The sequence below is a fragment of the Hemicordylus capensis genome, chromosome 11 (assembly GCF_027244095.1).
Source record: "Hemicordylus capensis ecotype Gifberg chromosome 11, rHemCap1.1.pri, whole genome shotgun sequence".
Classification (NCBI taxonomy): domain Eukaryota; kingdom Metazoa; phylum Chordata; class Lepidosauria; order Squamata; family Cordylidae; genus Hemicordylus; species Hemicordylus capensis.
In genome coordinates this window covers 18,318,035-18,334,291 of record NC_069667.1, presented here as the reverse complement: position 1 = coordinate 18,334,291, position 16,257 = coordinate 18,318,035, and the positions used below count along the sequence as shown (strand labels likewise).

Below are 16,257 nucleotides of genomic sequence, written 5' to 3'. Positions count from 1 at the left end.
GGGGATTGGGCAGTGTTCGTTCCCTCGCGGATTTTTGGTTAGGAAAAAACCCGAAACCGTTGGGGGGGGGAGGAGAGGAGAGTTGGGAGGGAAGGAAGGAGGGAGGGAGGGAGGGAGGGAGAAGAACTGACACGGGGCAGCATTTGAGCAGCTGGGGGGGGGCTGATTCCCCCCCCCAGTTTTTTCTCTCTTTTTGGAGGGGGTGCCTGTGGCTTTGGAGGGCTGCTTCCTTGGAAGGCTGCGGGAAGAAATGTAAAAAGTGGAGAAATCAGAAAGAAGAAGGAGAAATTTAAATGAGCTAGCCTCCCCCCCCCCTTCTTCTTCTTCTTCTTTTCCTGTTACTTTTTAGCTAAATATGGATACAGCGAAAGAAATTGCAAATGTATAGATAAGGGGCTGCGAGGAGAAGGTCTGCGCTGAAGGCTTGTGGCTCTTCTTTTCTTCCTTTCTCCCTTTCTTTAAAGGGGGGTGCTGACATTTTTCAAGCGGGCAGCAAACCATTTCTTCCTTTTCAGCGCTGAAAGTTGCTTCCTCTGCAGTTCGGTTTGGTGGGCAGTCGTCTTGTGTGTGTCTGTGTGCATTTCTGTATACCCAAAACTTTTCTGGGTGTTTTCACTGTTTTCACTTTAATTTCTCCTCTATATTTGTTTGAGTGTGCATCTTCTTTAGGGTTTTGTTTTTTCCCCCTTAAAAAAAAAAAAAAAGCCAAGCTTAATTATAACTCTAGGAATGAAGATTCTCCTGTCCAGCCATTTCAGTTTCCCACTTTTTAAAAAAACACAAAACCTCCTCAGCAATTCGCCCCCCATTAGACAGGGCGTGGAGGGTGGGCATTGCCTTGGGGTTGCGAGGCAGTGACGCAGTTCAGAAGTGATGAGGGGGACCCTTTGCAACCCGGGGAGAAGCCCAGAACTGCCCCCTCCTCCTCCTCTCTCTCTTTTTGGAGTTGCTTTCTCTCTTCTCTTGGGGGGGGTGGCTGCCCATGTTGCAGACCGTTACAACACAAGATCGCCAGCAGAGAAAGAGTTAAAAAGATGCACAATTAAATCCATTCCCAAGAGAAATGAAATTGCACCAAAAAGATCCTGTCCCCCACCCTCAAAAACACTCAACCCTCACAACAATTAATTGTAAAGAAAAAGAAAAAAAGTTTGAGCGGTATCTGGAAAGTTGTCACATCGATGGCAGTGTCACATCTGGAGTGAAATTTAGAAGGCAGAATGAACTTCCATTGAAATGATTACGGGGGTGGGGGGTTAATTTGGCACTGGGTGTTTCTTTAACCATAAAATATTAAATAGATTTTTTTGAAACATACTAAATCTTACTAATTTTTTTCTTATGCCATTTTTGAAGAATTTTACCAATGCAAAATTTGAATGCAAAAAAGCAATTTTAAAATTGAAACCCAGCATATTTAGTGTGGTGTGGTTTTTTTTAATGGCAAAAACTGGTGAAAATTACAAAAGCATGGTAAAAATGGTTTTTAAAAAACCCAATTACTGGCATTATCCAAATCCCCCCCCCAAATTAAAATATTTACATTTTCCATAAATATTTTTATGTTAAAAGTACATACATTATATATATATATATATATATATATATATATATATATATATATATATACACACACACACACACACACACACACACACATATATATACAGGTGTTGTAAAAGAGTGATTTTTTTAAAAATTAATTATTTTGACTTGCATGTATTTTGAATACATTAATGGAGTGTACTCTTCTGGGTAGTTAAAATTTACTGATTTTTTTTTTTAAATCTGAGTGTAATTATTGCTATCACAAACTAATTTCTACATGATGACATTTTAAGTGTTGAATTTTAAACCAAAATATATTGATAATTTTAAAACATATGTTGTAATTTTCGTTTGGATTAATTCGTGTATGATTTTTAGGTTTATTTGGTTTTTTAAAAAATGATGCTTACTGTTCACAATTTTAATCTTATGTTTTAATGTAATTTTTCTGCCACATTTCACTCAAACATTTTAACCTCATATGAAAAACACCAAAATACAATTTAAAAAAAAATATTTTGGGGTTGATACGTGAAATCCACCAGCAAAATCCAAATATTTGTTAATTTTTCTAGCATTTAGGACTTTTGAAAAATAGCAGTATATTTTTCTATGCATTTTCTGCTGACCTGTTTTACACAGGAAATATTAGTATCCTCACCAATGTTATCTTATACATTATATTTTGAATATATGTATGCTTCCTCTCCAGCTATGCGGGGTATATATCATCTGTACATTGCTCCCCCCCCACCTCACCCTGCCTTTCATTTACCTTGTGCAAACAGTATTTGAAACGACTTTTTTGCTATTGCCTAGGAATACACTTTTTTTTCCTGCTTAGAAAATGCTATTAAACATGCAAAGCGGGTGGGGTGGGGGGAGAGAAAGTCCTTTTATGTCTTACTGGGGGGGGTGTGATGGTGGCAGCAGGGGGGTGAAATTTGTGTGTGTCAGCATTTGTCTAATTCAGCTGTAGCGTGTTATGCTGGGGGTGGGAATCAAGAGAAAACTCACTTTTTTGTTCTTGCGATTGACCTTATAGTGTGTATATTTCATAATCTTGAGGGAGAGTCCATTTTCTAAGCCATAGAATTCTTGATGGCCTTCAGAAAAGCTGATGGAAAAACTTAAAGAAAACGAATCTACTGTTTTGAGTGCAGAATGCTTTGAATGGATGCTGCTCTAGGACGGACTCCCTCCCCACGCAGCCTCTTGTACTTAACAAATGCATGTTTTTAAAGGAGTTTTATTTGCAGGTCTGCAATGCAGCCCTTAAATCTGGAGGAGGCGACACTACCAAAGACAGCCCCCCACCCCCAGGAAGATACTGTTCTTTGTCAGCAGTTTTGAGGAAAAACTTTTACTGGCATCCTAACATACAGTAAGCGTAGGTCTTGTGTTCTCTCTCTCCCTCTCTCTCTCTCTCATATAAAGCTTCTTAACATGAACTAACATAGCAAAGCACAACACTTTCCTCTGTTCAGAAGTTAAACACTGAATACATAGCTGAACACTCTATCTCTGCTTTAGGAGCAGCATATTTTTATGTTGATAACCAGATTTGGTTTTTTAAATTCTTTTTAATTTTTAATTTTTTAATTTTTTTTTGTCTTTTTTTTTGACTGGGGATGAGTCAATGATTTCAGTTGAATTGTTTAGGAAACCATTTCTATCAAGGGAGTGTGTTGGTAATAAACTGCATTTTTGAATATTTATGACAGTTTGTGGTCGTTTGGTTCTGTGGTTCAAGCCGATCAAAACAGATGATATAATTTGCATGCCCTACCTTTCTCTAAGTTGGATCGATAAAGCAAAAGAAGTTATTTAAAGTTAGGGTGGGGTTGGGGGTAGAGCAAAAGCAGGTGCTACCTTCTGGATCACATGTTTTCTAGTTGTAAGTGCCCGGATGTTATTTCAGAAGTTATTTTTTGGGGGGTGGGGAATAGCTTTGCTAACTTCTCCCCAAATCAATAGTACTTCATTCCCACCCTGCAAGATAATTATTTCTGTTCCAGTACATGATGATGAGATGCTAAAATGGATGTGCATATATAAAATTATTAAATATAATTGTATTTGGCATGAGTTATTTTTTAAAAACAAAACACCAGAAAAATTAACTTCAAAATAGAGAAGGTCTAATCCAGTGGGAAGGTCACTAGTGCAACTCCCATTCATTTCAATGGGAGATAATTTCTCTATGGATAGTGCCCTTTGTAATTATTGGTCCAGTTACTGTGTGTCGTATCTTTCTGGCTCATGACAGGGTTTTGGATTTTTTTTCTCCCCTGGTCACTCCTCCTTTCATTACCTATGGCTTGGTGCATATACCACTAAAATAGTGAGAGTTCAGGTGTGTGCATTTAAGAAACTGGTAATTAAAAAAAACAGAACATGGGCACAAGAGTCTGGATTGAAGAAGGTGTGTTCATATTCCCCACTGAGAGAATCTGGCAGTTATTGGTGGTGGTGGTGTGTGTGTGGGTGGTGGTGTCTAGTCTGGTGGATGATCCAAAGTGTGTTCTCCGCATGGACCGGCATAGAGTTTGATGGATTTGGTTATCAGAACTGGCCCAGATCAGCCTGGCCTCTGTCTGAACCCATACTGAACACTGTCTGAACCATTCATGAGATCCACATTCCCAACACAAGTCCTCTTGCTTTAGAAAGAAGCCACTGTCAATACACCCTGAAATGTCCCATTATCCAGCAAGAATCTTTGAGACTCTTGTCAAAAGTACAACGGTATGATCCCTATTGAAACGTGGGTCTTATTGGCTCCTATTTATTTTATACCCCTGGGGTCCCTCTTTTTCTTCTGGCTACAGAAGTTTTAGGCAAGCAATAAGCTCTGGAAAACTTGGGTCTCGGTCTGTTAAAAAAGAGTTATTAAAATGCCAGTAAGGAGGACAGCCGTGGGTTGTATGCGATAACTTCTGAAGTCCTTTGTGCCTCCTGGAGGGAGGAAAAGGGGCCCTCCAAACACACAGGGAGATTTCTCTCTTTCTATATGATTATGGTGTATTTTCTGCTGCTGAGTTGTGGAGGAGCGGGGGGGGGGAAGTTGAAAGATGCCACAAACACTGGTCTTTGTTTGCTTGACGCGGCTGGTCTGCAGCCAGGGCATGTAGCTTGTAGTCCCTTCTCTGCCCTGTCCTGGAACGAGATTCTGGGTGAAGGGCTATGCTGAGGTACCACCCGCTTTCTCACATCAGTAAAGGCCCTCTGTATTTAACTCTTTTTTTTCTTCTTCTCCTTTTCAATTTTAACAGAATTCTCTTCGGCAAGTAAGTCTGTTTCCATTTTTAAATTTCAGGCAATGCTTCTGCCCAGTGGCTGGGACTCAGAACAGAGACTGCAGCCCCTGTGGACTGAAGAGGGTAAGCTGGTTTAATTATCCCTTTTGTGGGCTGGTTCCCGTGTGCATGTTGGTACCTTGATGGCTCCAGCATCAAGGGATGACTCGCATGCATATGGCCATTGCATATGGATGTGGGGAGTAACCATGTGTGAGTAGTACGGCTTTTAATCCTACCTTGTCAAATGCTGGGTACGGGAGCTGGGTCCTAACTCTGCTCCTCTCTCGCACACAGTCGCCATCTAGTTGTTTTCGCGCGCGCAGCTCTTGAAGCAGGGTGGGGCGCTTAACCGACGCAATTTTTGATTGGGCGAACAGTCCTACTGTTTCCAAAGTTGGCAGATTCACAACCATGGAGCAGATTGGAGGTAAAGCCCATTGACAGGAGAACTGTACCCAGTGCTTAATGAACAGCAATACCCATCCCATACCTGTGCCATACCTTGGCACAGTCCAGCCAAAAGAAAGCACTGCTAGGTCCTTAGGAGAGTGATAAGTGGGTGCATAAGCTTTCCTTGGACACCAACAGGGCTTAAATGTCTTCAACCGGGGCTGGATCATAAACCTGTCCTACCTGCAGTATAGTGTTTCCAGTACCCTGTTTTTGTTTTTGATAGATGAATTGCAGGGGTGGGGGGAGATGAACAAAGGGATGGGTGTGATAGAACAAAAGGATGGGTGTGATAAACAGTCTGTATCTTGTATTTTGTACTGTGCCATGTCTGGGGAAGTAGGGTTTTCCCCCATGAAAAGAAATCAGCACGCACAACTTCCTCTAACGGCCTTTGTTGTTAGTTGTGCCTATAGGCCTAAAGGATAGGAGTACTATTTGGTTGGTTTCTGCACTCACCACTTTATCTAAAATATGTATGTACTTGAATGGTTGGTAAGAACTTCTTGTGGCTTTTTTGTTTGTTTTTAGTTGGTGTTGCAACTGAAGATAAATAGATCGAAGGAATCATTTTTACTTTCTTAACAGGTAAGTTGGGACAGGTGAGTAAGATGGGCTGGGGTATAAAACAGCCAACGAGCCCAGTACCTTCAAATCTAACTTGGCAATAAATCTTTTAGCCCAGTAAATACCTGTTCTTCACCCTGCTCTTTCAGTTACTAGGGAGCTGTCTGTCTTGGTACCATGCCACCAGAAATCTCCTAAACCATTATATAGGTGTAGATAATGGTTTGGAAGAATGATGTACCATATTTACCCAAATAGAAGGCAAAACTGACTGCAAGACAATGACTTCAAAGATAGAGACTAAATGCAAGTTATATCTGTATTTACCCTCAAGAAAGAGGAATGCCTCCCCACCCACCCACCCTACACACACACGGAAAGAACTGGAGAAAAACTTCATCTTAGGTCCAGGTAAATACAATATTGTAACGGCATTTCCCACTATCTATGTCCATTTTGATTAAACATAAGTCTGAGAGATGTCAATGTCAAAAAAGGAAATTGATCTGTCTAGATGCCCATGTAGATTTGATCTCAGCCAGTCAAATGTTTTGATCAATTAACAGTTTTACAACTGAATAATCTTTGAGTTAATGAAAAGGACTTTGCGACTCGAACTTGGTGATGCCTTGATACTGAACAGAGATAGTAGCTAAGGAGAGATGCATTTTAAATACACTGCTTAAACCAAGAGACACTCATAAGTAGTGTGTAGCAATGCCATAAACATTGCACTCCTAATGTTTTCCCTAAAGCACAGTAACTCAAGCACTCTTCTGCATAATTTTCAAATTAAAATCTCATGAAAAACCAGCCATATAGTATGAGATCATGGATAAATCAATTGCACTGTCTTAATCCATTTATTCTTAAATAAATTTAGGGTGCAAGGATAGCAGGGAATGAAATAACACAACATACAAAAGAAAAGGGGTGGGTAGGATTCCATTTCCCTGTTCTTCACAGCATAGTCTCAATAGAAGCCTGTAGGGTTCAGATAGCTGGTCAAATAACTTAAAAACAAAAACCAGGCAACTCCATGAAGCCTTCAAAGGTTATAATCTGCATGTCCTGTATTCCAGGATTATCCTAGAATAGTCTCCTTGGCATCAGTTGCACTTTGGTGAGAGAACACCTAATTAGAGCACAAATGGTTTAGAGACCCACAGTCAGAAGAACATGTTCAAGGCTCTTAAAAATTATAGAGCACCGGTTGTCAGAAGAACCTCCTATGTATCCAAATTCATTTAAGTCTAGTGACACATTAAATACATTTTGGGCTGGCATTTACCTAGAAGCAAATTCATCTTTGCCCACAGTTACCTTTTTGGTGGGAAAGCCCCTCTGTCGGATACTTGAGCAGAGACAAGAAGCACTGTTACAGATAAAATTGCAGGAGTTAATTCTCTGTTAAGAAACAAACAGTGAAATCTATCTTGTATCCAAAAGGTGACTTTTGTGCTTATCGGATTATTGAGCTTTCCCCTGAGTTATTGAGATGCTCACTGTGCTTTCATGACGTGGATTATTGTTGTAAATGATTTGTTCCAACCCTTTCTTTGATAGATTTGGGGGAGTGGGCAGAAGCGGAGGTTCTCACCTTGTTCCTTGGCCTGCTGTACAACCCCATCTCCTTTTCGGGATGCTGTCCCTAGTGGTAGGCTTTGAGGAGGTGTAGCAGCACAACATGGTTTGTAGGGACAAGAAGATACAGACCGTTCTGGGCTGCCTCCTCTCCTCAAGGATTAAGTCAAGAAAGGTGATCAGCACCCTTGGAGCCAAGAAAGTTAGGAATTTAAGGTTCCAGCACCATCCTTAGGTTGCATGATCAGGTATGTTGAGATACGTTTTCACACTGTGGTCCCCCATCTCTTTTTTGATTAATGTTGCATGCTCTTTCCCAAATGTCAAGGGACACAGTCAAAAAATTCGTTAGAATGTGATTTTTTAAATGTGAATGTGATTTTTTTTAAAAAATGGAAATCTTTAAGAAATAGTTTTAAAAATCATAATTTTGTATGAATATGATGGATATTGATATACTGCTCTTCAACTAAAGTTCCCAAAGTGGTTTGGATGGATGGATGGATATAAATAAATAAATAAATAGGCTCCCTGTCCCCAAAGGGCTCACAATCTCAAAAAAGGAACATGAGACAGACACCAGCCACAGCTACTAGAGGGATGCTGTGCTGGGGATGGATAGGGTCATTTGCTCTCCCCTTGCTCAATAAAGAGAATCGCCACTTTTAAAAGGTTCCTCTCAGTTAGCAGGGGAATGATGATTATGATGGCTGAAAAATCTTGGGAAATGGTTGTGCTATTCCCTAAGCCACTAGGGGGCGTGCTCCTTGGGTCACAAATCTCTTTCTCTCCAAGCCCTGAGCAGCAATCAAAAATGCAAAGATGGGTGGCGTGTGAACTGGCTTGGAGTTCTGAAGAGCTGTTTGCCATGAGAGGTCAGCTTCAGCCTGCCCTTCCATAGAATTCTGCAAAGCTTGCACCAAAGTAGCTTGAGGTTTGCATCCTTCAAGCCCCATCTTAGGAATGATAAGTATGCCTTGAGTTCAGCGGCATTCCCAAAAGAGGCTGCATAAGCGTGCAAACCTAGTTTCCTCTGAAAGGCGAGCAGATGCAAGTTGGCTTCCGAGGTGCATGCAGCCAAAGAACCGCTGGCGGGGCCGTGGAGAACAGAGGAGGTTGCACTACTGCAACCCTGCATGATTAACTGGTCTGGCCTTCCCGCCTTCCACTCAGCTGGGGAGCAGAAGCCTGAAGCCGTCTTGGGAGCCTTGCAGAGACGGCTCCCGCGAGGAAACATCTGTCCGCCGAGCTCTAGCAGCACGTAAATACTGGAGTATAGGATTGGCTGAATACCCTCCAGTATTGCTTTGCTGCTCTAGCCAGGCTGGACATTGGCACACATGCGCTTCTGCGGAGAACATCTGTGGACTCTTGAAACCGGGGGGGGGGAATTGCGGCTTCCTATCAGCTCAGGGGTGAAAGGAGCAGTCTCACTAGAATGGCAAGAGACAGTTTCAAAGATGATGTGGTTCTATCGGTGTAATTGTGTGTTGTGTGTGCGTGTGTGATTTCCATGAAGCGCCCCCCCCCCCCCAAAAAAAATCTGGTAAACTGGGTCTGGAGGCAGCTTTTCTCTTAACGAGGCAGCTAGTTGGCTGCCTCGTTAAAAGAAGGAAAGCAGCAATCCTTTTTTGTAAGTGCTTGAAATGCTTCAGTTACAGGATCTCCCAATCCCAATATCCCAGTGAGGTGGGCCAGCAATAAAGAGGGGGTTAGATTGTCTCAAAAGGCCCAGCTATGGATGGCCTCCTTAGTGCTGCCTGTTTAAATTAGATTGTGTGTGTGTGCTGATCTGTCCTTGTTTTTGTGTTGGTTTTATTCTTCTGTTGACTGCATCGTTTCGCGTTCTTGTTTTGTAAACCGCTTTGGAGAGACCTATGTTTTTAAAGGTGTGGTGTGAATATGTGAAATAAATAAAAGTAAAATAACGGCTGAGTCGAGATTTGAACTCGGGTGGGAACAATGACCAGGCCGCCATCATTTTTGAAAAGCAGATGTGGACCTGCTCAGCACCTGGATGGAGACAAACGGGAATCTTTCCTGGAAGAGCAGAACCGGGCATCTTAACCTAGGACTGGCAAGAAGGTGGTGGTCCCTAGGCTGCTGGGGCCAGTTTGACTTAGTTTCACCTGTGGCCAGTTTCACTTAGTGCCTCATGATGGCTGAGATTCTTTGCCTGTTCCAGGATGCTCCCTGGAAACACCAGTGAACAGAAGCAGCTTCTGGTTTAGTAATTTCTTGGGGAAAGGATTTAAAATTGATGCCTTTTGAGATCCAGGATTTGGGTGCTGAAGTAGAAGCAAAGAGACCCGGTTTCAAATCCTCCGGCCCTGAAAGCACACTGGATTATTTTGGGCTAGTCACTATTTAGCTCTTGGCCGAGCCTACCTCACAGGGTTGTTGTGGGGATAAAAGCAGAGGGGAGGGGAGAGAACTTTTGTACAACACCCTGAGCTCCTTGCAGGAGATGCAAGATTGCAATATAATTGGGTGCAAGCTGGGACCCCCAGCCTTTGGTCTCTAGTGGTAGAAAGACTACAACTCCCATCATCCCCGGCCACAATGACATCTTAGGGTAATCCAACAACATCTGGGGACTCAAGGTTGGGAACACCTGCTCCGAAATAATCCACAATGATCCACAAAAATAGCCTACTGCTTGAAACTACCTGCCCCCATGCTGGAATACTCCCCATTGAGAAAGTACTTGGGACTGGGGGCAGAGAGTGATTGATGTGATAAAGAGGCCTATACTTTTCAGGGTGTGGGGAAAGGGAACATGCCCCTCCTCATGCTAGAGCGCGGAGTCTTTTTCAGGAGCCACCATAGAAAAGGGTTCCGTCACACTCTGCATGGTTAACTTGTGGAACCTGCTGCCACGTGAAGTGCTGAACGGATACAGGCTTAGATGGGTTTTTTTAAATGGGATTGGACCCATTCAGGAAGGAGAAAAGGTATCTCAGCGGCTCTTAGCCGTACCAGTAAATGGAGCCGCAGGGTTACAAGGCAAGATGTCTTTGAATGCCAAAGGCGGGGGCGGGGGGGCGGCAGAGGGCTCCTCATGCCCTGCTGGTGGGCTTCCCAGAGAGATCCGGCCGGCTACTGTGGGGAGCAGAAGGCCGGTGCCTTGCTCTGACCCAAGAGGGCTCTCTTTCTAATTCGGAACTCTGTTCATTAGACAGGCTGAAATTCCGAAGTTCCGTCCCCCTAACAGAGTTTCTGGGACGATTCTATATGCCTGCCTCGCTCACGCGCCGGCTGGTTCTGCGGCGTCTTGCATCCTCCCAGCGCCTCGATGGTTTCACGCCCAGATGTCACATACCGTGATGCCGACATTAAATAAGCGCTGGCATTGCGAGCGAGAGAAATTGCTGCGTGGCTCCTCTCTCTGCTCCCCGGCGAGGCTTGCGTCGGTATCCTGAACTCTCTAGTGGGCGCGTGGCATTTGCAGACCGGGAGCCCCCACTGGACCCGAATTTAAGCTGCCAACACTGGATTGGGTGCCGGTAGGAAGTTTTTACGGTGCGGTGGTTAAAAAAGGAGCACCCTGATCCTTAGCTGGGCATGTCGGGGGTTAAAACGTGGGCACCGCCACCCCCACAGGCGATGCCACTCTCATTTCCAGGGGAAACGATCTGTGGGTGGCAGAGAAAGAAGTTGGGAGTGATGCTGCTTTTGCTTTCACAAGTGTCTCTCCAGCTGTTCGCAGCTCGCCCGTCGGGCTGCCGCTAAAGGAACATCTCCCATTGCGGTGGCCCTGAGCTCCGTTTCCCCTTCTGTTGCAAGGTTTGGTGCTGAGTTATGGTGTCTTCCCCTGCCCTGCCACCAGGGGGCGGGAGGCAGGCTCTTTCCCTAAGACAGGGCTTCCCGACTTGTGGTCCTCCAGATGTTGCTGAACTACAACTCCCATCATCCCCAGCAGGGGTGTGTGTGTGATGGGATCTGGAGTTCAGCAACATCCGGAGTGCCACAGGGAAGACCGAGCTTCTCAAAACTTGGGTCCTCGTTGGACTACAACTCCCATCATCCCCAGCCACCCTGCCTGAAGACTGGGGGTGATGGGAGTGGTGGTCCAGCCACATCTGGGGGCCCACGGTTGAGAACCCCCGCCCTAAGGGGGCCGAGAGGGCTGGGGCCTGCATGCAAAACAGGTGTGCTGCCCCTCTCGGAGAGTAGTTACCTGTTAACACCTTTCCATACAAACCTGGCCCTGCTGCAGCTCTTGTTGAACTGAAACTCTTGTGGCGGGGGGGGGGGTGATGGGGTTTGTAGTCCAACAGCAGCCGGAGGGGCCAAGTTTGCCCACCCCGGATTAACTGATGGAGACGACGAGTACCTGTTCCAGCGGCGAGGGGGCTGGCCATCCCTATCCATGCTCCTGGTGGCTAGATTATGATATTTTCGATGTCCCCCACGAGACACGGGGGTTGATGACGGGGGCTTATTCCCTGGGGGGTCAAGCGGCTTGCAGAATGGGTCCCGGGCGGTTCTGCCAGTGCAGGAGTCTGTCTGGCAGAAGCCGAAAGGAAGGCAGGCTTGGACGGAGGCAAGAGGGGTGCACACCCTCATACTTGCTCAGTGCTACTTAACCTGTTGGGTCCCAGCTGACGAGCAGGGGATGGGATCTGCTCGCCTGGAAAGCGAGGCGTATGGAGAAAAGAACTCGCCCTTCTCCAACCACGATCCCCGCAGCCGCCTGGGACTTGATGAGAAAGGCGGCTTTTAAAGGGACAGGCTGCTGGGGAGAGGAATGCGGGCGTGGTGGTGGTGGCTAGAGATGGGGTGGGGTGGTTTCCCCAACTCCCATCATCCACCCCAGCCCCAAGATGCCATGGTTTGGTCTAGGGCTGCCATATGGAAAGAGGACAGCCCTGTACCATTTTAAGAGGTGCACAGAAGAGGGGATTTCAGCAGGTACCGCTTGTCATGCAGAGGGGAGAAAAGCTGCAGCGCCTGAAATTCCCCCTTCCGTGCATCAAAGGTACAGGAGGTACCTTTTGTGGTACCTTTTGTGCATCAAAGTTCCTCCATAAGTCAGCCCTAGTTTTGTCTGCATTCAAATCATCATCATCACACACACACACACACTTGTGCTTTTGTGTTTTGTACTGCTGAAATACTTCATTAATAAAAAGGTATGTGTTATTTTATTAATAAAGTATATCAGCATTAAAGAGCACCAGTCTATAACCCAAATCAGACATTATGTTGTACATAGGTACAGATGTGTGTAGACATGTACATGCTTTTGTGTGAATGATTGTACATTAATTCATTTTAAAAAATGAACTTGCGTACAGGGATCCTTGAATGCAGGGAACAGATAAGGAAGAGCACTTTTGTATCTGCATTGAATGTAGTGTGTGAATAACTATGTGTATACAGAGCTGTATATAGATAGTGTACATGCATTGTACATGGATTATACTTAACATGTGAATAGGGCTTATATATATGTTTCCACCTCAGTTCCTCCTCCTCTCTCTTTATTAAATAAATCCTATTATTCATAGGATTTATTGGGCAAAGGCGATTTTAAAACTAGGGACCATCATTCTTTATATCTAAGTGTGCAATTTGGTATAATTTGCATTAATCTGATATAAAACATGCATTTTCCTAACATTACATTTTGTTTATTCAAATCTGTTGTATATTTTGCAGCCCAGAAGGAAAACAAACAGGCGAAAAACAATCTTTCCACTCAGAGACCTCAAAACTCAACCAGGATTTATACGCCAGCCATCTTGTTCAAGTGATTTATCTCTATCGGACAGCCCAGCACACAAATACAGTTACCTCCTGATACTGAAGATACAGCAGCGACACATCTAGAAGGTGTTTCTTGGGTGGTTGTTGGTCAGACTTTTCTCACATGCAGCAGTCTGTGCATGCCTACTCAGAAGTAAGTCCCATTGAGTCCAACATAATTTACTCCCAGGTAAGTGTGCACTGTATAGGACTGCAGACTGATTGTGGTTAGAAATGATGGGGGTTTTTGGTTGTTGTTGTTTTTACGTTTTATATCCCGCTCTTCCTCCAAGGAGAGAAGGTTAGGCTGAGAGAAGTGACTGGCCCAGTGTCACCCAGCAAGTATTTTGGCTGAATGGGGATTTGAACTCGGGTCTCCGCAGTCCTAGTCCAGCACTCTACTCACTACACCACACTGGCTCTCCGTTACTGGTAAATCTCTGCCAAAAAAATAAAATAAAAAAGCTGCCATCTGCTACATCTTGCAAAATTGGATAAATTTGGTTTCCCAGGTCAGGAAAACCATTGATGATAAATGTCAAAGGGATGCTAAAGCACCAAACCTCAAGATTGCATCAATATGCTGTATGCCTTAACCTGTCAAAGCCAATTGCAGAAACACTTCATGAGGATAATGATGCTGAGGACAGAACACAGTTTATGCAAACCAAGGTGCCTGTTGCATCATACTTTCTATATACGCAAGAGATACCACACAACCTGGAGACCAGTCTCAAATGCATCGCAACTTGTGGAAGTGGCCGCTGGTTCCAAACAACGGATGCATGCTTGCTTATTTTCCTGCAATGAATTCAGCTGACTGGTTGGAAGCTTGTAGTACAACGGTAAAACAATAACCATCGTATTAATTATTTGTATGCCACCGTTCCTGTTCACTGTCATCTTCCCCTCCTGGGAACGATAAACATTCTTGTTGTCCGGGAGCTCGCTGCTTCCACTCCTCAAGTGGGATCTGTAGCTGCTGAAAAGTGAACACTCTACTAGATAAAGAATATTTATCGGTTCCCAGAAGGGGAAAATGGATCTTGTTTACAACTCTTTGTATTAACGATAAGCTGGTGAAAGGAAGCCGCTGATGAAGGCTTTTGAGTCGAAAAGGAGAAAATCCGTTTGACGGCATGTCCTATAAAGATAAAGGATCCACAAGTTAGTCAGACTTCGTGGCCTTCATGTTAAAACTATGAAGAGAGACTATTAAAATCAGTGATTACATATTGTGAATAATGATTTTGGATAATACTTGAGCATGTATTTTACTAATTGAGGTTTCTAGATTACTATAAATATTAATAAACAAATTTAGGTTTTGTATGCTGTACCATTGATATTCGTTTATGCATATACAGTAGTCTTTGTTTAGATCAGGTACACATTTATTTAACGTAACAGTTGACATTATTACAACTGCTATTGTTGGCTTTGGAAAGAGTCTTTCCACATAGGATGGATCTAAGAAGTGAAGTTTGTAGATAACGTTTGCAACTATGTTGAGAGAAGACGATTGGCATTTTCTCGCTCGTAAACCTCCTGCAAAGCCACTTCAGTCATTAAGCAATGCTATCCAGGCATCTGTCTGCAACAACAGTCATAAATCTTTGTCCAGCAACAGAAGGTGCCCTTAAAACCATCGGAGTGATCCCTGATCCACTGAAAGTTCATTGAAAGAAGCAAAGACTGCAGTGCAAACACTGATTAATGTTGATGTTGACGCTGAATCCTTCACTGAAGAAAATAAGAAGTGTTCGTTAAAGCGGCTGAAACATTTAGAACAGCGGCTTTGGGTTTCTACCTAACCTCTAGGCAGCTTTTACGGATGCCTGTGTCAACTGAGTTGCCAGACGCAGAAGGGAGTGGGATGCGACCAGCGGGGTCAGGACCAGTGTTCCCTTTAAGGCGTGCGCTTGTGTGTGCACTCACAATTTTTTAAAACATCCGCACAGTTAGTTTTAGATCCCGCTCCAGTTGAATCAGGAAGGCTCCACTCTGAATGCACATGCGCATACACTGCCTTGATCCTGCTACCCAGAACAAAACTCATTCTTCACACAAGTGAGAATAAATTAGAGGAAACACTGATCAGGACAGGATAGAATAACATTCTATGAGTGAGAAGAGAGAGGAGAAAACAACTTCTTTTGTTACATCTGTAATAATTATCTATCTATCTATCTATCTATCTATCTATCTATCTATCTATCTATCTATCTATCTATCTATCTATCTATCAATCAGCATCTTGGTGCTATGTTTTCTCTAATGAAAAAGGTAATACTTATGAATGTCTTGGTACTTCCAATAACAATATTCTTCTCATTATTGAATAGAAGTTTATGTTTTGAAATAAATCATCTTCTACCCAACTACATGAATTATTCCTGGGGAGGAGAGCTGGTCTGGTGGTAGCAAGCATGACTTGTCCCCTTAGCTAAACAGGGTCCCCCCTGGTTGCATATGAATGGGAGACTAGAAGTGTGAGCAGTGGAAGATATTCCCCCTCAGGGGATGGGGCTGCTCTGGGAAGAGCATCTAGGTCCCAGATTCTCTCCCTGGCAGCATCTCCAAGATAGGGCTGAGAGAGACTCCTGCCTGCAACCTTGGAGAAGCCGCTGCCAGTCTGTGTGGACAAGACTGAGCTAGATGGACCAAGGGTCTGACTCAGTATAAGGCTGCTTCCTATGAAGTGAATGAGCATATCAATTGAAGGCCTAGAAGAGCCAGACACAAGAAATGATCCTGAAGATGAACAGCCTGCGTTTGTGATATTTATATTTATTAACAGAGTTGTGCAAAATGATAACAAGAAACCCAAGGAGAAAATTGACAGAGGATGGCTCATCAACTGTAATGCATATGCTGATAATTTACGCAAATAAATTAAAAAGTATGTTAAATTAGGAAAAAATGTCCTAAAACCCTTTTGATTTTTTCTATGGCCTTCAACATCTCATTTTCACCTTTTGGGTCTGCAAGAGATCCTGTTTTGTGGTAAGAAGCATGAATTAGCCTCTGCTAAGTAGGGTTAACCTTGGTTTGC

At 43.7% G+C, this 16,257-nt stretch overlaps 2 long non-coding RNA genes across 2 annotated transcripts; both read left to right on the top strand.

Annotated features, from left to right (window-relative positions):
* Positions 1-2,720: 2,720 nt before the first annotated feature.
* Positions 2,721-6,234, top strand: LOC128335490 (uncharacterized). The gene is made up of 3 exons (XR_008311634.1): positions 2,721-2,932; positions 4,868-4,931; positions 5,832-6,234. It is a non-coding gene; the product is annotated as an uncharacterized LOC128335490 (long non-coding RNA).
* A 1-nt stretch (position 6,235) lies between these two features.
* LOC128335491 (uncharacterized) lies at positions 6,236-9,379 on the top strand. The gene is made up of 2 exons (XR_008311635.1): positions 6,236-7,699; positions 8,247-9,379. It is a non-coding gene; the product is annotated as an uncharacterized LOC128335491 (long non-coding RNA).
* The last annotated feature ends 6,878 nt before the right edge of the window (positions 9,380-16,257 follow it).